Below are 24,613 nucleotides of genomic sequence, written 5' to 3' on the forward strand. Positions count from 1 at the left end.
TAGAAGCTTTGGTCAATAGCTTCATCTCTGGACCTGGGTACAAGGTTTTTGTATAATATGTCTCCCCACGGTCTTTTGATGGCACTTTTCTCAGCATACTCTTGGGTTGTGAAGCGGTATTTGAACCATTGTTCATCCCAATAGCGTCGAATCCATTGGATTCGGGTCTTGCGCTGCCCATAATTCTCTTTAGGATCTGTTTTACACATTTCTGCTAGGTCTTCAGGCAGATCTTTGGAAGTTCCTTCACGTCGCTGTCTGCCCCCCTTCCTTGCTGCTGCTTCTGAAGCCATAAACTTTAACTTGAAAGGCTTCAAAACTTTCAAAGGCTTCAAAGGCTTTCTTTTGCTGGACCAACAGGAACTGGCTTCAGGAGAATTTATGTGATGCTGTAGGAATTCTGCAAATGAATGCAGACTATGAGAACCGAAGGATTCTCCCACGGACATGTACCTGTGACAGCATTAAGGTGCGAGGGAAGGGGAAGAGGTCATATGCATTCTCAGAAGGTTTTGAAGATTAATCAGTTTAGAAGACATTGACCTCATAGATAAGAAGTTGGTTCCAGATTTGTACGAACCCACAGATCAGTACAAGTGAGGAATCTAACTACTTCATGAAGCACAAGTGAATATACTAGGCATGTTATGAGATGCAGATTGAGAGATCTAACTTGTGTGAAGATAAACTTCTTATGGTAGAAAGTGACAAAACCATGAGATCAAAAGGGGCTGTAAAAAGAAGTTTTATTTACCACACTTGGAACTGCTAGACGGAAGTGGGAGATGATGCCGAGCAGTTCAGTCCTCTGTGCCCTAACTTGGCGACGGAAGACACCTATGGCAAAGACAGAGAGAACGATGTCCGCGGTCGGCGTGAGGACGGTGTCGGAGAGGTTGCGGCAGCGAAGCGCTTCATCGCCGGCGTTGTCGAGAGCTAGCGGTGGCGCTAGGGTTCGTGCGAGGGTGGAAGAAGGAGATAATGACCGCGGTAAGTGTGAATTTATAGGCACAGGGGTGGCACTGTGCTATTACACAGGTGCCCCCTGGCGATTCGCATCTAAGGAACGCGTGGCCTGTTTGCGGAAGTTTGGGGTTTGTTCCATGTCCCACGCACGCCTGGATTGTCGGGCGGTCGTTCCTGCTTCTCCGGATTTTATGTGGAGGAATGAGCATTGAAAATGGACTTTATGGTTGTCTCTATATCTTCTGCTGACAAGGACGCAGTGAAGACATTCGACAGTTTCAATAGAATGCACATGACTTGGAGAGATAGAATTTGAGATAGAAAGCATAGAGAGATTAGGGTCCAATCACATTCACTTAGTTCAAAAGATTCAACCAAGAAGACATAGCTATAAGTGAATGCTGTAGAGGACAGAACACTAGTATGTATACATCTATATAATCAACGTAGTGAAGATAATCATGAAGACATGTTGAGTTCGAAGCCAAACCAAATGTGAAGATATTGCAAGGTAACGCCATGAGTGAAACACTTCAAAATAGAATGTTTGGTGGTGGCGTTACCCACCGTATAGGAAGTATTATACCCAGACACGGCGCACAATTATCGTGGCGCTCCGAAGTCAAATTCCACATTAATGTATTCACACTTAGAATGTATGCCTTCATTGATTGAAGATATACTTTACTTTGTGCGTTGCACATCTAAGTCATCATATGCATAAGTGTTAGGATGTGTGCCTGATCACAGGACATTTGAGGATTCCAGGATATTTAGCTCACACCGTAACTTGCAAAATCTCTTCTCATCCAAGGGCTTGGTGAAGATATCTGCCAATTGTTCTTCAGTGTTGACGTGTATGATATCAATGTCTTCCTTCACAACATGATCTCTGAGAAAGTGATGACGAATTTCAATGTGCTTTGTCTTCGAGTGCTGAACTGGGTTGTTGGCAATCTTGATGGCGCTTTCATTGTCGCAGTAAAGTGGCACTTGCTTCAGATGAATGCCATAGTCCTTGAGTGTTTGCTTCATCCACAGAAGCTAAGCGCAGCAAGATCCAGCAGCAATGTATTCAGATTCAGCAGTGGAGAGAGATACACAGTTCTGCTTCTTTGAAGACCAGCATACAAGTGATTGTCCCAGAAAGTGACATGTGCCTGATGTAGACTTGCGATCAACTTTGTCACCAGCATAATCAGCATCCGAGAATCCAACCAAATCAAACTCTGAGCCCTTTGGATACCATAATCCTAGAGTTGGGGTGTGAGCCAAATATCGAAGAATTTGCTTCACAGCTAAGTGATGCGATTCCTTTGGTGCCGCTTGAAATCGAGCACACATGCAAACACTAAGCATAATATCTGTCCTAGATGCACATAAATAGAGCAAAGAACCAATCATGGAGCGGTATACCTTTTGATTGAACTCTTTACCATTGTCGTCGTGACCCAGATGATGTTTGGCTGGCATTGGTGTTGTGAAGCCTTTGCAGTCTTGCATACCGAACTTCTTCAGGCAATCTTTGAGATACTTCTCTTGAGATATGAATATGCCATTGCGTTGTTGTCGTATTTGAAGACCAAGGAAGAACTTCAGCTCCCCCATCATGGACATCTGATATTGCTCTTGCATCATATATCCAAACTCTTCACTGTATTTCTGATTTGTGCAGCCGAAGATAATGTCATCCACATATATTTGGCACACAAACAGTTCACCATCATATGTCTTCGTGAAAAGAGTGGGATCTAGGGAACCAGGTATGAAGACTTTGCTCTTCAGGAAGTATTTGAGTGTGTCATACCAGGCCCTAGGGGCTTGTTTGAGGCCATATAGTGCCTTGTTGAGCTTGTATACCATGTCAGGATGTTTTGGATTTTCAAAGCCAGGCGGTTGTGCAACATACACTTCTTCTTCAATCTTGCCATTGAGAAAGGCACTTTTCACATCCATTTGATACAGAAGTATGTTATGATGATTTGCATAGGCCAGCAGTATGCGTATGGCTTCAAGCCTAGCCACAGGAGCAAATGTTTCATCGAAGTCAATGCCCTCCACTTGAGTATATCCTTGAGCAACGAGACAAGCTTTGTTTCTGACAACTTGACCATGCTCATCTTGCTTGTTGCGGTATATCCATTTGGTGCCTATTATGTTGTGCTTCCGTGGATCAGGACGCTTAACCAGTTCCCATACATTATTCAGCTCAAACTGTTGAAGCTCTTCTTGCATAGCTTGAATCCATTCAGGTTCCATAAAGGCTTCTTCAACTTTCTTGGGTTCTGATATTGAGACGAATGCGAAGTGCCCACAGAAATTTGCTAGCTGAGTTGCCCTTGAACGAGTGAGTGGACCAGGTGCATTGATGCTATCAATTATTCTTTCAATCTGCACTTCATTGGCAACGCGAGGATGTATAGGGCGAAGACTTTGCTCTTGCCGATCTGTGTTGTTGTTGGGAGGAATGTCTTCAGGCTGAGCATTGTCTTCATGTTGATCAGGTGCTGAGATGATAAGTTCTTCTTCAGGATGAGCTTCAGAAGGTATAATCTCTCTAGTTCCCATTAGCTTGATTGATTCACTAGCTGGAATCTCATCTAGCACATTTGGCAGTTGCTCTCTTTGTGAACCATTTGTCTCATCGAACCGCACATCCACTGTTTCAACCACTTTGTAATGAAAGAGATTGAAGACTCTGTAGGAGTGCAAATCCTTTCCATATCCAAGCATAAAACCCTCATGTGCTTTTGGTGCAAATTTTGAGGTGTGATGTGGGTCCTTGATCCAGCACCTTGCGCCAAATACTCTGAAGTAACTGACATTAGGCTTTTTGCCAGTAAGGAGCTCATAAGATGTCTTATTTAGAAGCTTGTGAAGATAAACACGATTGATTGTATGGCGTGCAGTGTCAATGGCTTCAGTCCAGAATTTTCTTGGAGTCTTGTATTCATCTAGCATCGTTCTGGCCATCTCAATGAGTGTTCTGTTCTTGCGTTCGACGACGCCATTCTGTTGTGGCGTGTACGGAGCTGAGAATTCATGTGTGATGCCCAAGGTATCAAGATATGTATCAAGGCCAGTGTTCTTGAATTCAGTGCCATTGTCACTTCTGATGTGCTTTATCTTGGCGCCAAAATTGTTCATAGCACGATTGGCGAAGCATCTGAAGACATCCTACACTTCAGTCTTGTAAAGGATTATGTGCACCCAAGTATATCTAGAGTAATCATCAACAATGACGAAGCCATAGAGGCAAGCAGTAGTAGTAAAAGTTGAGTAATGAGTGGGACCGCAAAGATCCATGTGAAGCAGTTCGAAGGGTCGAGTAGTGGTCATGATTGTCTTCGAGGGATGTTTTGCCCTCGTCATCTTCCCTGCTTCACAGGCACCGCATAAGTGATCTTTCTTGAACTTGATGCCCTCGATGCCTATGACATGCTTCTTCTTCGCAAGGGTGTGGATGTTCCTCATGCCAGCATGCCCAAGCCTCCGATGCCAAAGCCAGCATTCTGAAGCTTTTGCAAGAAGACACACTGCAAGTTGTGGCCCTGCTGAGAAATCTACCACGTACAGATCATCTTTTCGATACCCTTCAAACACTAGAGACTTGTCAGATTCCATTAGTACAAGACAACGATATTTTCCAAACATTACGATCATGTTCAAATCGCAGAGCATTGAGACAGACATTAAGTTGAAGCCAAGGGATTCAATAAGCATGACTTTATCCATGTGTTGATCCTTTGAGATTGCAACTCTACCTAGACCCAATACCTTACTTTTACCAGTGTCAGCAAATGTGATGTGGCTCTTATCGGATGGACGTAAGGTTGAGTCCATAAGAAGGCTTCTTTTGCCAGTCATGTGATTTGTACAACCACCGTCAATAATCCATTCCGAAGACTTTGAAGACGCTGGTGTTGTACCCTACAGTGCAGTTAGGGGGATAGGCTTCACGAAGAGAATTGTGAAGCAAAAACATTTGAGGAACCAGTGCGTTATGAAAGCTTAGATCCATATTAGGACTAATAGGGAGAGTCGCATGCGATTCAGGAACGAAGTACATAATGATGCCATTCGGGCATTTTATCTTGCGCCCTACAAGATTTTTAAGGTCCCTAGCAATAGCGTCAGAAGATTTTGGTTTTCTGCTGGAGACCTTTCCCTGCAAAAGAGAGTTAAGCCTTCTTAACCACCCACATCTTCAAGGGTGGTTTAGAAGCAATAAGTCTAAGTGCAGCATCTAAGAATTTTGGCTTTGAAGCCTTAGCAAACAGTCTTGCAGGTGGACAATAATACTCATAGGAATAAGAAGAATAATTTTTGGTCATATGAACATGACGGTTCGATGAACCGCTCTCATATTCATATGCCTGAGTATGGTTTCCCTGCAAAACATTTGCGTTAGTGTGACTCAGGTGAGTCCTTTGTTTGTATGAAGCCTTTGGACCGTATGAAGCCTTTGGTCTGAGGTTTGTCTTCTTCAAGTGAGGTGTCATGAAGACATTCACAGGAAGATTTTCCAGACACCTTTTCGGAACCCAGATCTTCTTCATAGGCGGTCCATTCCTGCAGTTAGTACCAATGTACCTGGCAAATACTTCACCATTCTGATTCTTAAACAGTTTATAGTTTGCATCAAAGGATTCATCAATAATAATGGGGTTAGCACATGTGAAGCCAGATAAATTGGATGGATCTGCTGACGGTTCCTTTGCAGCAACCCATGTGGTTTTGGGGTACTGCTCAGGTTTCTAGTAAGAGCCATCTGCATTTATTTTCCTTACGAACCCAACACCCTCTTTCCTAGGGTTTCGGTTCAGAATCTGCTTCTTGAGGACATCACATAATGTCTGATGTCCTTTAAGACTTTTGTACATCCCTGTTTCAAGCAATGTCTTCAACCTAGCATTCTCATCAGCAATAGCAGTGGTATCCTCAGCAGAGGGGTTAGTTACCACATCAACAGTTGAAGATATTGCAATAGCAGTAGCGGTGGAACATTCAGCAACAGAAGTAGCATTATCACGCTTAATGCATTTAACACATGGTGGTTCAAATCCTTCCTGAGCGGAACTGATCTGTTCGGCGCGAAGTGATTCGTTTTCCTTTTGAAGATCTTCATGAGCCGCTCTCAATTTCTCAAGTTCTTGCTTCCTTTGAAGATAATCATAGGAAAGCTTTTCATGAGTTGTTGAGAGAGTATCAAGACGATCTTCAAGTTCCTGATACTTAACGTGAAGATTTTTTATGTCTTCAATTAAGGATTCAGATCGAGTCATTTCAGCACCCAACATATCATCGCTTCTGTCTAACAGTTTTTGAATATGTTCCATAGCTTTCTATTGTTCAGTTGCAATTTTAGCAAGTGTTTTGTAGCTGGGTTTTGAATCACAGTCAGAGTCATCGTCACTAGATGTTTGATAGCGAGTAGTGCGTGTGTTTACCTTGGCACCGCGTGCCATGAAGCAGTAGGTAGGAGTGGAGTCGTTCTTGTCATTTGCATCGGTGTCGGTGATGAAGTCATTGTCTTCAGTGTTGAAGATGGACTTGGCGACGTATGCTGTAGCCAGACTCGCAATGCCAGAATCAGATTCCTCCTCAGACTCCACCTCTGCCTCCTCAGAAGCGGACTCCTCCTCTGAATCCATTTCCTTGCCAACAAACGCACGTGCCTTGCCAGATGAGCTCTTCTTGTGTGATGAAGACTTTGAGGAAGACTTGGAAGAAGCCTTTGTGTATTTCTTCTTCTTCTTGTCGTCAGAGTCATATTCCTTGCTTTTCTTCTTCTTTCTGTTCTCATTGTCCCACTGTGGACACTCAGAGATGAAGTGTCCAGTTTTCTTGCACTTGTGGCATGTTTTCTTCTTGTAGTCATGAGCAGAAGCTTCATCATTCCTTGAGCTTGATCGTGAAGACTTTCTGAAGCCTTTCTTCTTGGTGAATTTTTGGAACTTCTTCACTAGCATTGCAAGTTCCCTTCCAATGTCTTCAGGATCATCAGAACAGCTGTCAGATTCTTCTTCAGATGAGGAAACAGCTTTTGCCTTCAAGGCACGAGTTCGCCCATAGTTTGGACCGCAGATATCTCTTTTCTCAGAAAGCTGAAACTCATGTGTGTTGAGCCTCTCAAGTATGTCAGATGGATCGAGTGTCTTGAAATCAGGACGTTCTTGAATCATCAGGGCTAGGATGTCAAACGAACTATCAAGTGATCTCAGCAGCGTCTTGACGACTTCATGTTTGGTGATCTCAGTAGCGCCGAGGGCTTGAAGCTCATTTGTGATGTCAGTGAGTCTGTCAAATGTGTGCTGGACATTCTCATTGTCATTTCGCTTGAAGCGGTTGAAGAGATTGCGAAGGACACTGATTCTTTGATCTCTCTGGGTTGAGATGCCTTCATTGACCTTGGAGAGCCAGTCCCAGACCAGCTTGGATGTCTTCAAAGCACTCACACAGCCATACTGTCCTTTGGTCAGATGACCACATATGATGTTCTTGGCAGTAGAGTCCAGTTGAACGAATTTCTTGACATCAGCAGCAGTGACACCTTCTCCAGTCTTGGGGACGCCGTTCTCGACGACATACCATTGGTCGACGTCAATGGCTTCAAGATGCATACGCATCTTATTCTTCCAATAGGAATATTCAGTTCCATTGAAGACGGGGCACGCAGCGGAGACTTTGATTATCCCTGCAGTCGACATAGCTAAAACTCCAGGTGGTTAAACCGAATCACACAGAACAAGGGAGCACCTTGCTCTGATACCAATTGAAAGTGCGTTATATCGACTAAAGGGGGGGGAGTGAATAGGTGATTTTTATGAAAGTCTTCAAAACGTGGAAGTTATGAAGACAAACAGTAGAGATATGCCTATCACTATGCAGCGGAAGTTAGATTACACTAGGCAAGCCATGGTCAAGTATTCAATAGAGTGAAAGCACAATGACAAGTAGCTGCAGTGTAATAAGGATCAGGTAGGAAGAAGTTATGAAGCCAAACAAATCATACAGTTACATTGTGAAGACAAAAGGTATAGCAAGCATGCAATGGCTTCACAATGAGTAACAGTAAGAAAAAGGAAGTGAAGATGAAACCGGTGACTCGTTGAAGACAATGATGTGTTGGACCAGTTCCAGTTGCTGTGACAACTGTACGTCTGGTTGGAGCGGCTAGGTATTTAAACCTTAGGACACACAGTCCCGGACACCCAGTCCTGAACATGTAGCTCAGGACACCAAGTCCTCACCATATTCTCCTTGAGCTAAGGTCACATAGTCCTCGCCCAATCACTCTGGTAAGTCTTCAAGGTAGACTCCCAAACCTTCACAGACTTCATTTACTGGCAATCCACAATGTCTCTTGGATGCTCTGAACGCGACGCCTAACCGTCTGGAGGATTCACAGTCCTCAAGTGTAATAAGTCTTCAGATCACACAGACAAGAAGACATAAGTGATGCCCAATGTTCTTTGGCTCTGGGTGGTTAGGGCTTTTCTCCTCGCTAGGAATTTTCTCTCAAAGGCTTCGAGGTGGGTTGCTCTCAAACGACAAAAGCCGTGCACTAAAATCTGAGCAGCCAACCGTTTATGGTTGTAGGGGGTGGGCTATTTATAGCCACTTGGCAACCCAACCTGATTTGTCCGAAATGACCCTAGGTCACTAAGGAACTGACACGTGTCTCAATAGTCAGATTTCAAACTGTCATGGCAACTTTACTTGGGCTACAAGCAAAGCTGACTTGTCCGGCTCTGGACAAGATTCACTCTCATTGTCTTCACTCGAAGACATAGGTTTTTGGTTTAGGCATCACTTCAGTCATTCTGACTGGTTCTCCTAGACCCCACTTAACAGTACGGTGGTTCCTATGACTCAACACAAAAGAAAAAGAACTACGAAAGATCTAAGTCTTCGAGCTCCATAGGCTTCATAACGTGTCTTCTTTTGTCATAGACTTCAATGTGAATATCTTCATATACCACCTTTGGCTTCAATGTCTTCATACATTTTTAGGGGTCATCTCTGGTAGTAAAACCGAATATATGAGGGACTTCTACCTGTGTTATCCTGCAATTCTCACAAACACATTAGTCCCTCAACTAGGTTTGTCGTCAATACTCCAAAACCAACTAGGGGTGGCACTAGATGCACTTACAGTAATGCCTTAAGCAATATGACATGATGTAGAGGGATAGACTCATGCAATATGAAGAAAACCCCATCTTGTTATCCTCGATGGCAACAATACAATACGTTTCTTGCTGCCCCTACTGTCACTGGGAAAGGACACCGCAAGATTGAACCCAAAGCTAAGCACTTCTCCCATTGCATGAAAGATCAATCTAGTAGGCCAAACCAAACTGATAATTCAAAGAGACTTGCAAAGATAACCAATCATACATAAAAGAATTCAGAGAAGATTCAAATATTATTCATAGATAGACTTGATCATAAACCCACAATTCATCGGTCTCAACAAACACACCGCAAAAAGAAGATTACATCGAATAATTCTCCACAAGAGAGGGGGAGAACATTGTATTGAGATCCAAAAAGAGAGAAGAAGCCATCTAGCTACTAACTATGGACCCGTAGGTCTGAGGTAAACTACTCACACTTCATCGGAGGGGCTATGGTGTTGATGTAGAAGCCCTCCGTGATCAATGGCCCCTCCGACGGAGCTCCGGAACATGCCCCAAGATGGGATCTCATGGACACAGAAAGTTACGGCGGTGGAATTAGGGTTTTGGCTCCGTATCTGATCGTTTGGGGGTACATAGGTATATATAGGAGAAAGGAGTACGTCGGTGGAGCAACAGGGGGCCCATGAGGGTGGAGGGCGCGCCTGGGGGGGGGGTAGGCCGCCCCCTACCTCGTGGCCTCCTCTTTTCTTTCTTGACGTAGGGTCCAAGTCTCACGGGTCTTGTTCATTGAGAAAATCACGTTCCTGAAGGTTTCATTCTGTTTGGACTCCGTTTGATATTCCTTTTCTTCGAAACCCTAAAATAGGCAAAAAACATCAATTCTGGGCTGGGCCTCCGGTTAATAGGTTAGTCCCAAAAATAATATAAAGTGGATAATAAAGCCCAATAATGTCCAAAACAGTAGAAAATATAGCATGGAGCAATCAAAAAAATTATAGATACGTTGGAGACATATCACGACCTTTGATTCCTCTCCTCGTCGTTCGGGTGCTACCCTCATCAGAGGGTTGGCCTCTCCTAGCTGTGGCCCATCGCTCGTCTCGCGCCCGGCAGCAGGACTGAGCTCGTCTCACGCCCGACAGCATGACCAGAATCGTCTCGCGTCCGACAGCAGGACCGGGCTCGTCTCGGGCCCGACAGCAGGACCTGACTTGTCTCGCGCCCGGCTGCTGGACCGATCACTTCTTGCACTCGGCGGCAGGACGGGTCGATGGAGGCCAGTTTTGGCCGGCCCATTGGGTCTCGATGCTGGGGGCAGCTCAGGGGTGCGAAAGGTAGTGCCTTTCCACTCATACCTTTGGTTGGGGTAGCGGTGGGTGGCGGGTTAGGTGGTAGCAATGTCCTGGATGCCGGGGCGGCAGCCTTGGTGGTGGTGTCGCGGTGCTCATGGGTAGAGTATGTCTCGCTGCAGCAGTGAAGCGTCAGTGAATTTGATGCCAGATATCAAGAGATTTTGTTCTGGGCATCATTAAGATTTTGTGCATCCAACCATAAAAGCACATGACAACCTCTACTTCCCTCTGTGAAGGGCCTATCTTTTATTCTTGTCTTATACTTCATGCAAGAGTCATGGTGATCTTCACCTTTCCTTTTTACATTTTATCCTTTGGCAAGCACAATGTGTTTGTAAGTGCATCTAGTGCTACCCCTAGTTGGCTTTGGAGTATTGACGACAAACCTGGTTGAGGGATTAATGTGTTTGTGAGAATTGCAGGATAACACAGGTAGAAATCCCTCATTGATTCAGTTTTCCTACCAGAGATGACCCCTAAAAATGTATGAAGACATTGAAGTCAAAGGTGGTATGTGAAGACATTCACATTGAAGACTATGACAAGAGAAGACATCGCGTGAAGACTATGGAGCGCGAAGACTTAGCAGTTTCGTCGTTCTTTGTTTTTTCTTTGTTGAGTCATAGGAACCACCGTACTGTTAAGTGGGGTCCAAGAGAACCAGTTAGAATGACTGAAGTGATGCTTAACCAAAATCCTATGTCTTCGAGTGAAGACTATGAGAGGAAATCTTATTCAGAGTTGGATAAGTCAGCTTTGCTTGTAGCCCAAGTAAAGTTGCCGTGTGTGTTTGAAATCTGACCGTTGGAACACGTGTCAGTTCTTTAGTGACCCAGGGTCATTTCGGACAAATCAGGTCGGGTTGCCTAGTGGCTATAAATAGCCCACCCCCTACAACCATAAACGGTTGGCTGCTCAGAGTTAGTGCACGGCTTTTGTCATTTGAGAGCAACCCACCTCGAAGCCCTTGAGAGAGAATTCCTTGCGAGGATAAAGCCCGAAACACCCAGAGCCAAAGTGTGTCAGGCATCACTTAAGTCTTCCTGTCTGTGTGATCTGAAGACTTATTACACTTGAGGACTGTGAATCCTCCAGCCGGTTAGGTGTCGCGTTCTGAGCATCCAAGAGTCATTGTGGATCGCCGGTGAACGAAGTCTGTGAAGGTTTGGAAGTCTACCTTGAAGACTTACCAGAGTGATTAGGCGAGGACTGTGTGTCCTTAGCTGAAGGTGAATAAGGTGAAGACGCGGTCTTCTGAGTTGGATCTCAGCCTCCCTAACCAGACGTACCGTTGTCACAACAACTGGAACTGGTCCAACAAATCATTGTCTTCAACGAGTCACTTGTTTCATCCTTCCCTTTCCTTTACTTACTGTTGGCCCTGGTGAAGTCATTGTATGATTACATTATCTTTTGTCTTCACTGAGTGACTGCTTGTTCTGATTGGCTTCACACTATCTTCCTACCTGATCTATACTGCCTAGCTACTATTAGTCATTGTGCTTTCACTTCATTGAATACTTGACTATGGCTTGCTTAGTGTAGTCTACCTTCCGCTGCATGGTAATAGGTTTATTTCTATCGTTTGTCTTCAAAACTTCCATGTTTTGAAGACTTCCATCAAAATCGCCTATTCACCCCCCTCTAGTCAATCACTAGCACTTTCTATTGGTATCAGAGCAAGGTAGTCCCTTGTTCTGTGTGATTTGGTTTAACCACCTGGAGTTTTAGCTATGTCGACTGTAGGGATAATCAAAGTCTCCGCTGCGTGCCCAGTCTTCGATGGAACTGAATATCCCTACTGGAAGAATAAGATGCACATGCATCTTGAAGCCATTGATGTCGACCTATGATATGTCGTCAAGAATGGCGTTCCCAAGGCTGGTGAAGGTGTCACCGCTGCTGATGTCAAGAAGTTCGTTCAACTAGACTCCACTGCCAAGAACATCATCTGTGATCATCTGACCAAAGGACAGTATGGCCGTGTGAGTGCTTTGGAAACATCTAAGCTAGTCTGGGACTGGCTCTCCAAGGTCAACGAAGGCGTCTCAACCCAGAGAGATCAGAGAATCAGTGTCCTTCGCAACCTCTTCAACCGCTTGAAGAGAAATGACAATGAGAATGTCCAGCTCATGTTTGATCGACTCAGTGACATCACAAATGAGCTTCAAGCCCTCGGCGCTACTGAGATCACCAAGCATGAAGTCGTCAAGGCACTCCTGAGATCACTTGACAGCTCGTTTGACACCCTAGCCCTGATGATTCAAGAACGTCCTGACTTGAAGACAGTCGATCCATCTGACATACTTGAGAGGCTCAACACACACGAGTTTCAGCTTTCTGAGAAAAGATACATCTACGGTCCCAACTATCAGCGAACTCGTGCCTTGAAGGCAAAAGCTGTCTCCTCATCTGAAGAAGAATCTGACAGCAGTTCTGATGATCCTGAAGACATTGGAAAGGAGCTTGCTATGCTTGTGAAGAAGTTCCAAAAATTCACCAAGAAGAAAGGCTTCAGAAAGTCTTCACGATCAAGCTCAAGGAATGATGAAGCTTCTGCTCATGACTACAAGAAGAGAACGTGCCACAAGTGCAAGAAACCTGGCCACTACATCTCTGAGTGTCCGTAGTGGGACAATGAGAACAACAACAACAAGAAGAGCAAGGAGTATGACTCCGACGACAAGAAGAAGAAATACTCAAAGTCTTCTTCCAAGTCTTCCTCAAAGTCTTCATCACACAAGAAGAGCTCATCTGGCAAGGCTCGTGCGTTTGTTGGCAAGGAAATGGATTCAGAGGAGGAGTCCGCTTCTGAGGAGGCGGAGGTGGAGTCTGAGGAGGAGTCCGATTCTGGCGTTGCGAGTCTGGCTACAACATATGTTGCAAAGTCCATCTTCAACACTGAAGACAATGACTTCATCACCGACACCGATGCAAATGACAAGGACTACTCTGCTCCTACCTACTGCCTCATGGCACGAGGTGCCAAGGTAAACACACACACTGCTCACTATCAAACATCTAGTGAAGATGACTCTGATTGTGGTTCCAAATCCAGCTACAAAACACTTGCTAAAATTGCAACTGAACAACAAAAAGCTATGGAACATATTCAAAAACTGTTAGACAAAAGCGATGACCTGTTAGACGCTGAAATGACTCGATCTCAGTCCTTAATTGAAGACATAAAAAATCTTCACATTAAGTATGAGGAACTTGAAAGTCGTCATGAAACGCTCTCAACAACTCATGAAAAGCTTTCCTATGATTATCTTGAAAGGAAGCAAGATCTTGAGAAATTGAGAGCGGCTCATGAAGATCTTCAAAAGGAAAACGAGTCACTTCGCGCCGAACATATCAGTTCCGCTCAGGAAGGATTTGAACCACCATGTCTTAAATGCATTGAGTGTTACAACGCTACTTCTGTTGCTGGGTGTTCTACTGCTGCTACTATTGCAATATCTTCAACTGTTGATGTGGTAACTAACCTCTCTGCCGAGGATACCACTGCTATTGTTGATGAGAATGCTAGGTTGAAGACATTGCTTGAAACAGGGATGTACAAAAGTCTCAAAGGGCATCAGACACTATGCGATGTTCTTAAAGGCAGATCCTGAACCGAAACCCTAGGAAAGAGGGTCTTGGGTTCGAAAGGAAAATGAATGCTGATGGCTCTTACTGGAAACCTGAGAAGTACCCCAAAACCACATGGGTTGCTGCAAAGGAACCCTCAGTGGATCCATCCACCCTGTCAGGCTTCAATTGTGCTAATCCCATTGTTGTTGATGAATCCTTTGATGCAAACTATAAACTGTTTAAGAATCAGAATGGTGAAGTGTTTGCCAGGTATATTGGTACTAACTGCAGGAACGGGCCACCTATGAAGAAAGTCTGGGTGCCGAAAAGGTTGTTGAAGAATCTTCCTGTGAATGTTGTCATGACACCACAAGTGAAGAAGACAAACCCCAGACCACAGGCTTCATATGGTCCAAAGGCTTCATACAGACAAAGGACTCACCTGAGTCGCACTAATGCAAATGTTTTGCAGGGAAGCCATACTCAGGCCTATGAATATGAGCGCGTTTCATCAAACCGCCATGTTCATAAGATCAAGAACTATTCTGCTTATTCTTATGAGTACTATTGTCCACCTGCAAGACTTTGTGCTAGGGCTCCAAAGCCAAAGTTCTCAGATGCTGCACTTAGACTCATTGCTTCGAAGCCACCCTTGAAGATGTGGGTGACTAAGAAAGCTTAACTCTCTTTTGCAGGGAAAGGTCTCCAGCCAAAAACCAAAATCGTCTGAAGCTATTGCTGGGGACCTTAAACCAAGATCAAATGCCCAAGTGGTCTTATTATGTATTTTGTTCCTAAGTCGCTTGCTACTTGACCTATCAGTCCTAACCTCGATCTAAGCTTTCATAATCCACTTGCTCGTCAAATGTTTATGCTTCACAATTCTCTTCGTGAAGCCTATCCCCCTAACTGCACTATAGGGTACGCCACCAGCTGCTTCAGAATGGATTATTGACAGTGGGTGTACTAATCACATGACTGGCAAGAGAAGTCTTCTCATGGACTCAACCTTACGTCCATCTGACAAAAGTCACATCACATTTGCTGACACTGGTAAAAGCAAGGTATTGGGTCTAGGTAGAGTTGCAATCTCAAGGGATCAACACATGGATAAAGTCATGCTTGTTGAATCCCTTGGTTTCAACTTAATGTCTGTCTCAATGCTTTGCGATTTGAACAAGATTGTGATGTTTGGAAAATATCGTTGCCTTGTTCTAATGGAATTTGACAAGTCTCTAGTCTTTGAAGGGTATCGGAAAGATGATTTGTACGTGGTAGATTTCTCAGCAGGACCACAACTTGCCGTATGTCTTCTAGCAAAAGCTTCTGAATGCTGGCTTTGGCATCGGAGGCTAGGTTATGTTGGCATGAGGAACCTGCACACCCTTGCAAAGAAGAAGCATGTCATAGGCATCGAGGGCGTCAAGTTCAAGAAGGATCACTTATGCGGTGCCTGTGAAGCAGGAAAGATGACGAGGGCCAAGCATCCCTCGAAGACAATCATGACAACGACTCAACCCTTCGAACTGCTCCACATGGACCTGTTTGGTCCCACTCATTACTCAACTCTTACTACTACTGCTTGTCTCTATGGCTTTGTCATTGTTGATGATTATTCAAGATATACTTGGGTGCATATAATCTCCTACAAGACTGAAGTGCAGGATGTCTTCAGACGCTTCGCCAATCGAGCCATGAACAACTATGGCGTCAAGATCAAGCACATCAAAAGTGACAATGGCATTGAATTCAAGAACACTGGCCTAGATACTTATCTTGATACTTTGGACATCCCACATGAATTCTAAGCTCTGTACACGCCACAGCAGAATGGCGTCGTGGAACGCAAGAACAGAACACTTATTGAGATGGCCCGGACGATGCTTGATGAATACAAGACTCCAAGAAAGTTCTGACCTGAAGCCATTGATACTGCATGCCATATCATCAACTGTGTTTATCTTCACAAGCTTCTGAACAAGACATCCTATGAGCTCCTTACTAGCAAGAAGCCGAATGTCAGTTACTTCAGAGTATTTGGTGCCAGGTGCTGGATCAAGGATCCACATCACACTTCAAAATTTGCACCGAAAGCACATGAAGGTTTTATGCTTGGATATGGAAAGGATTCACACTCCTACAGAGTCTTCAACCTCTTGGATTCATGGAACCTGAATGGATTCAATCTATGCAAGAAGAGCTCCAGTAGTTTGAGCTGAATAATGTATGGGAACTGGTTAAGTGTCCTGATCCTCGTAAGCACAATATAATAGGCACTAAATGGATATATCGCAACAAGCAAGATGAGCATGGTCAAGTTGTCAGAAACAAAGCTCGTCTCGTTGCTCAAGGATACACTCAAGTTGAAGGGATTGACTTCGATGAAACATTTGCTCGTGTGGCTAGGCTTGAAGCCATACGCATACTGCTGGCCTATGCAAATCATCATAACATTCTTCTGTATCAAATGGATGTGAAGAGCGCTTTTCTCAATGGCAAGATTGAAGAAGAAGTGTATGTTGCACAACCGCGTGGCTTTGAAGATCCAAAACATCCTGCCATGGTGTACAAGCTCAACAAGGCACTGTATGGCCTCAAACAAGCCCCTCGGGCTTGGTATGACACACTCAAAGACTTCCTGAAGAGCAAAGGCTTCAAACCTGGTTCCCTCGATCCCACTCTCTTCACAAAGACATATGATGGTGAACTGTTTGTGTGCCAAATATATGTGGATGACATTATCTTCGGCTGCACCAATCAGAAATATAGTGAACAGTTTGGATATATGATGCAAGAGCAATATCAGATGTCCATGATGGGTGAGCTGAAGTTCTTCCTTGGTCTTCAAATACGTCAGCAACGCAACGACATCTTTATATCTCAAAAGAAATACCTCAAAGATTGCCTGAAGAAATTTGGAATGCAAGACTGCAAAGGCTACACGACGCCAATGCCAGCCAAACATCATCTGGGTCCCGACGACAATGGTAAAGAGTTCGATCAAAAGGTATACCGCTCCATGATTGGTTCCTTGCTTTATTTATGTGCATCTAGGCCAGATATCATGCTTAGTGTTTGCATGTGTGCCCGGTTCCAAGCGGCACCAAAGGAATCGCATCACTTAGCTGTGAAGCGAATTCTTAGATATTTGGCTCACACCCCAACACTAGGATTATGGTATCCAAAGGGCTCAGAGTTTGATCTAGTTGGATTCTCGGATGCTGATTATGCTGGTGACAAGGTGGATCGCAAGTCTACATGAGGCACATGTCATTTTCTGGGACGATCACTTGTATGTTGGTCTTCAAAGAAGCAGAACTGTGTATCTCTCTCCACTGCTGAATCTGAATACATTGCTGCTGTATCTTGCTGCGCTCAGCTTCTATGGATGAAGCAAACACTCAAAGACTATGGCATCCTGAAAGTGCGTTATATCGACTAGAGGGGGGGGGGTGAATAGGCGATTTTTATGGAAGTCTTCAAAACGTGAGAGTTATGAAGACAAACAGCGAAGATTATGCCTTTTACTATGCAGCGGAAGTTAGATTACACTATGCCAGCCATGGTCATGTATTCAATAGAGTGAAGTACAATGACAAACAACTGCAGTGTAATAAGGATCAGGTAGGAAGAAGTTATGAAGCCAAACAGTTCAAACATACACGTTGTGAAGACAAGAGATAAAGCAAGCATGCAATGGCTTCACAATGTGTAACAGTAAGAAAAGGAAGTGAAGATGAAACCAGTGATTCGTTGAAGACAATGATATGTTGGACCAGTTCCAGTTGCTGTGACAACTGTACGTCTGGTTGGAGTGGCTAGGTATTTAAACCTTAGGACACACAGTCCCGGACACCCAGTCCTGAACACACAGTCCAGGATACCAAGTCCTCACCGTATTCTCCTTGAGCTAAGGTCACTTAGTCGTCGCCCAATCACTCTGGTAAGTCTTCAAGGTAGACTCCCAAACCTTCACAGACTTTGTTCACTGGCAATCCACAATGTCTCTTGGATGCTCTGAACGCGACGCCTAACCGTCTGGAGGATTCACAGTCCTCAAGTGTAATAAGTCTTCAGATCACACAGACACGAAGACTTAAGTGATGCCTAATTTACTCTGGCTTTGGGTGGTTAGGGCTTTTCTCCTCACTAGGAATTTTTCTCTCAAAGGCTTCGAGGTGGGTTGCTCTCAAACGACTAAAGCCGTGCACTGAAATCCGAGCAGCCAACCGTTTATGGTTGTGGGGGTGGGCTATTTATAGCCACTTGGCAACCCGACCTGATTTGTCCGAAATGACCCTGGGTCACTAAGGAACTGACACATGTCTCAACGGTCAGATTTCGAACTCTCATGGCAACTTTACTTGGGCTACAAGCAAGGCTGACTTGTCCGGCTCTGGACAAGATTCGCTCTCATTGTCTTCGCTCGAAGACATAGGTTTTTGATTTAGGCATCACTTCACTCATTCTGACTGGTTCTCCTGGACCCCACTTAACAGTACGATGGTTCCTATGACACAACACAAAAGAAAAAGAACTACGAAAGATCTAAGTCTTCGAGTTCCATAGGCTTCATAACGTGTCTTCTTTTGTCATAGTCTTCAATGTGAATATCTTCGTAAACCACCTTTGTCTTCAATGTCTTCATACATTTTTAGGGGTCATCTCTGGTAGTAAAACCGAATCAATGAGGGACTTCTACCTGTGTTTTCCTACAATTCTCACAAACACATTAGTCCCTCAACTAGGTTTGTCGTCAATACTCCAAAACCAACTAGGGGTGGCACTAGATGCACTTACAATCTCCCCCTTTTTGGTGATTGATGACAAACTAGTTGAAGTTTTCAATGGGGAATATAAAGTGTGAAGTTTGTAAAGGATAGGGAATTGTCTTCATAAGTTGCAAGGGCTCCCCCTGAAGATGTGCATATAAGTTAATTTGCTTTTGGAATGCAAATGCACATGGCAGGTTGTACTTGTGGAGATCCACTTCAGCTTATGATGATAATCCACTATGCATGTGAAAGTATATGAAGATAATGACATGCATAATGGAAAATGGACGTCTGCAGAATGAGATAAGTGCGGAATTTATCGTCGCACATGCGGAATTTATCTTCACAAACAGAGTGGTAAACAAGTAGCAGACGACCATCGAGTTTTAGTGTTTACAACTCAAAGAACCAAATGAAGCAAAAGCAAGAGTTGTAAACATGAAGCAAAATATAACGAAACATAAGGCACCCGCCCATATTGACCCGCTTGAAGACTATAAAACATCATATGCTTCTCCCCCTTTTGTCAGTAATGACCAAAAAGGTTTGAAGATATAGAGTTTTCTACGCGTTCCCAGGCGCAGCAGGGTCGGTGGAGTTGTTTGGCGGTGCAGAGCTGGGAGGTGCTGAAGCAGGTGGAGGTGAAGTAGCATCGTCGTCTTCATCAATGATCCTTGCAGTAACTGTGGCAGCAGATGAAGAAAACTCAGAGTCTTCAAGTGATGGTGTGTTGCGCATCACAACCCTTCTAGGAGGTGTGGTGTCAAACTTGAAACGTTCTGTGAAGCCATCCTCTTCAAGTTCAGCTTCAGTACACATCATTGAGAGCCCTTTCCATGTACGACGGCAGGTTTCGTGTGTAACGAAGGCATTCTTGGTGGCAAGGTTTCGATGACGATTAACATCCACCAAGAGGCTCTTCATCTGACGTTTTAGCCAGTCATGATGCCTATCTTGCTTTTGGTGAAGGGCCACAAGAAGCTCTCGGTCAGTGAGGACACGAGCATGCTTCTTGGGTCTTGGAGCATTTGTGCTGTCTGTGGCTTCAGTAGATGCTGGTCCACGTGTAGTGCCAGCCAACGGATATACCCTGGATATGGCTTCAACACCTTCAACATTTTGCGTGAAGCTCTGGTGTTCTGCATTCTGAAGACTTATTGGTTGCTTGTCAGGCTCAGGGTATATTGCTTCAGCAGAGGTATCCACATCTGGCAAGAAGATCTGATGGTTACGGGCAGAGGGCTGATACGAGATCGCAGAGTGCAGTTTGATTAGCCTCATCACCCAAGGAGCATAGAATTTCAAACCAAATAATTCTGAGCCTGATGCTGCAAGTTGGCGTATGAAGAGATCCTGTGCGTTGAAGCATTTGCCATGCAGGATATAGAATATGAGAGTCTTCATTGCACCCTCAATCTTGGCATGTGGTGAGTGTCCCTTAATGGGCCAGAGAGTCCGCCGGATGATGTGATATATGGTCCTGGGCAAATACTCAAAGTCTTCAACAAAGAACTCAGTTGGATAGGGTGCATCCTGAGGCAATGGCTTCATCATTGAGAGCATCTGACTCATATTTGGTTCAGGTCTCTAGAAAATGCTTTCAATAGCTTCAGAATGTAATTGACAACCTTCCTCGAAGAATTCGCCAGGAGTGGGCAGGCCGGTGAGCTCAATGATATCAAATGCATTGGCTTCATGATGGACATTGCCGGTCATCCACTCCAGGATCCAAGTCTTCGGATCTCTGTTGTATCCTTTGATATGAAGGGTGGCATAGAACTGAAGTAGAAGCTCTTCATTCCAGTGCTCTTTATCCGTCACAAATGGCAGCAGACCCACTTGCTTGAAGCAATCCAAAGCTTCCTCAAGACATGGCAGACCAGCAATAGCTTCAACCTCAAGGCGCTTGGGCGGAAAGATGCAGCCTTGGTTGTATAAGATGCATGAATAATAGCTGTGCTGAGAATAGCTCCAGAACCTGTCTGATACAATCCTTTCCCTTGAATAGGGGTTCTTGGAGCTATTGAAAAATGTATTGTCTGCCTTGAAGCTGTTGATGTCAAAGGAACCAGGTGCTGATGCAGGACCTGAGAACCTTGGCAGCCTGGGGACTGGCTTCTGAACGTGAGGCATGTGCTCAATATGATAATCGAATTGAGGACCTGCAGCAGACTCAGGAACAGAAGTGTCTGGCTCGGTAGCTTCGCTGTCCGCTGAAGCATTTGGTGGGGCGGGCTCCACATTGGCTTCAGTGTTTGTGGTGGCAGCCACAACATTTTCTTCCTCCGCTTGTGTAGTTGGAGGTACAACCTCAGGCACGTTCTCATGGAGAACTGCATCTTGATGGAGCGGAGAAGTGGGTTCTGGTGGTGCTTCTTCATTGTCTTCGGCTGATGCAGCCGGAATTTCAGCAGTATGGACTTGAGGCCGTGGACCTTTGCGAAGCCTACGGAACGTAGACGACGCTTGTGGGGTCGGAGTGGGCTGGACCTCAAAGTCTTCTTCCTCCTGAGGGCGATCCGCCCATGACTCATCTTGTGCCATTGGCGTCAGAGGACGACCAATACTGATGAGTTCGCTTGTTTCAAGATGAGGAAGGGCTGCATCATCTTGTACATTGTCTTGATGACCAATGTCTTCAGCAGCGATGGGGTCGGCTGCTGGAATATCTTTAGCTTCAGGAGCCTCTGTGGGAGCAGGCTCATGAACTGTCAGCCTTCTTTCTGTATTAGGGTGAAGGACAGAGGGAGGTTCAACTATCAAGGGCTCTTTGGGAGCAGCCCGAGATTTCTTGATCTTGCGTTTCTTTTTGCTGGGGGCAGTAGGAGAGGCTTCAGAGCTATTCCTTTTTCTGGCTTCAGCCTCTGCAGTTCTTGTCTTCTTTAGCTCTGAAGCTGTTGACCGGCTCTTTGGCTTCGAGCCAGTCGTTGCAGTGGGGAAGACAATTTGAACCGCTTCTTGACGAGGTGCCTCTAGTTCATTCACAGCAGGCTCCTTCTTCTTCTTTGTGGCCATCTTAGGGTCGATGCTAGGACGCCCAAGTGCCTTGCGCTTTTCAGCCTCGTTGTAGGCTTGAACACATTTTTCTGCCAAAGACTTCATCCTTTCACGCGAGCCCTGAGCTTTAGCACGCTTCTTTAGAAAGTTTTCTTTGAGCTCATGCAGCATGATTTTGAAGCTCCTCACTTCCTGCACGCTGAGGCTGGCCATGTGCTTCTTGAACTGAGCCTTTTCGTGATCAATTTTCTGCTTTAGCTCAACAATGCGCTGAGCAATGGCCAGTTCTGAAGCAATTGCGCCTTGGAAGGCGACGCTGAGGCCAACAGGCAGCTGCAGATCATTGAAGCTTATATCTGGTGAGTCAAACCATTCATCGATAAAGCTGTGGATGATGGCGACATTAAAGAGAGGCAGATTGTTGAAGATTTCAGCCTCTTCTTTGCTTTTGATAAGCTGCTCTAGAGCGTCATCTCCCAGATCTTCATCACTTGATAGATCAATGGGGCTCCTTTTCCTTCAGGGGCTTGGAGACGCGGGATACGTCTTCATACTGCACACTGACTTCAGGAGGTGCAATTTTCAATGGCTTCGCCCTTGAGATTTTTGAGGCAGGGGCCGACTTTGAAGCGTTTTGTTTCTTTGTCTGCTTTGGCTTCGGCACAGCAGGAGCTTCATCAGACTCAGAGTCAGCTGGAGGGTCATTTACGGCAGTCCCTTGGACTAAGATGTGGGTGATCAGGCCCTCAAGATTGGCAAACGGACCGATGACATTGGGTTCCGCGTCACGTGTGCCATCTGCCCTTGGTGCGGAGGGACCAGGGTTGAAGTCTAACCCAAATTTCTTCTTGTTTAGGTTCGCTGACTGTTGGGCAAACTGAAAGTTGCGCTTGAAGAGATTGTCGTCATGACACCAGAGAAGTGACGACGGATGTGCATCATCAGGCTGTGGTCCTCGGACCATGCATGGGTAGAAGCCTTGAGCAATGGCTTCATCTCTGGTCCTGGGTACAAGGTTCTTGTATGAGATATCCCCCCATGGCCTCTTGATAGCACTCTTTTCAGCATACTCCTGGGTGATGAAGCGGTATTTGAACCACTGTTCTGCCCAATAGCGTCGAATCCATTGGATTCGGGTCTTGCGCTGCCCATAGCTCTCTTCTGGATCTGTTTTGTACATTTCTGCCAAATCTTCAGGTAGATCTTTGGAAGTCCCTTCACGTCTCTGTCTGCCCCCCTTCCTTGCTGCTGCTTCTGAAGCCATAAACTTTAACTTGAAAGGCTTCAAAGCTTTCAAAGGCTTCAAAGGCTTTCTTTTTCTGGACCAACAGGAACTGGCTTCAGGAGAGTTTATGTGATGCTGTAGGAATTCTGCAAATGAATGCAGACTATGAGAACCGAAGGATTCTCCCACGGACATGTACCTGTGACAGCATTAGGTGCGAGGGAAGGGGAAGAGGTCATATGCATTCTCAGAAGGTTTTGAAGATTAATCAGTTTAGAAGACATTGACCTCATCGTGCGAAGACATTCACTCATAGATAAGAAGTTGGTTCCAGATTTGTACGAACCCACAGATCAGTACAAGTGAGGAATCTAACTACTTTATGAAGCACAAGTGAATATACTAAGCATGTTATGAGATGCAGCGAGAGATCTAACTAGAGTGAAGAGAAACTTCTTATGGTAGAAAGTGACAGAACCATGAGATCAAAAGAGGCTGTAAAAAGAAGTTTTATTTACCACACTGGAACTGCTAGACGGAAGGGAGTTGATGCCGAGCAGTTCAGTCCTCCGTGCCCTAACTTGGCGACGGAAAACACCTACGACGACGGTGGAGAGGACGATGTCCGCGGTCGGCGTGAGGACGGCGTTGGAGAGGTTGCGGCAGTGAAGCGCTTCGTCTCCGGCGTCGTCGAGTGCTAGTGGTGGCGCTAGGGTTCTTGCGAGGGTGGAAGAAGGAGATAATAACTGCGGTAAGTGTGACTTTATAGGCTCAGGGGCGGCACGGTGCTATTACACAGGTGCCCCTGGCGGTTCGCATTTGAGGAACGCGTGGCCAATTAGCGGAGGTTTGGGGTTTGTTCCACGTCCCACGCACGCCTAAATTGTCGGGCGGTCGTTCCTGCTTCTCCGGATTTTATGTGGAGGAATGAGCATTAAAAATGGACTTTATGGTTGTCTCTATATCTTCAGCTGACAAGGACACAGTGAAGATATTAGACAGTTTCAATAGAATGCATATGACTTGGAGAGATAGTATTTGAGATAGAAAGCATAGAGAGATTAGGGTCCGATCACATCCACTTAGTTCAAAAGATTCAACCAAGAAGACATAGCTATAAGTAAATGCTATAGAGGACAGAACACTATCATATATATATATATATATATATATATATATATATATATATATCTATACAAGCAACATAGTGAAGATAATCATGAAGACATGTTCGAAGCCAAACCATAAGTGACGACAACCAAATATGAAGATACTGCAAGGTAACGCCATGAGTGAAACACTTCAAATAGAACGTTTGGTGGTGGCGTTACCCACCGTATAGGAAGTATTAGACCCAGACACGGTGCACAATTATCGTGGCACTCCAAAGTCAAATTCCACATTAATGTATTCACACTTAGAATGTATGTCTTCATTGATTGAAGATATACTTTACTTTGTGTGTCGCACATCTAAGTCATCAATATGCATAAGTGTTAGGATGTGTGCCTGATCACAGGACATTTGAGGATTCCAAGATATTTAGCTCACACCGTAACTTGCAAAACCTCTTCT

The sequence above is a fragment of the Triticum dicoccoides genome, chromosome 1A (assembly GCF_002162155.2).
Source record: "Triticum dicoccoides isolate Atlit2015 ecotype Zavitan chromosome 1A, WEW_v2.0, whole genome shotgun sequence".
NCBI lineage: Eukaryota > Viridiplantae > Streptophyta > Magnoliopsida > Poales > Poaceae > Triticum > Triticum dicoccoides.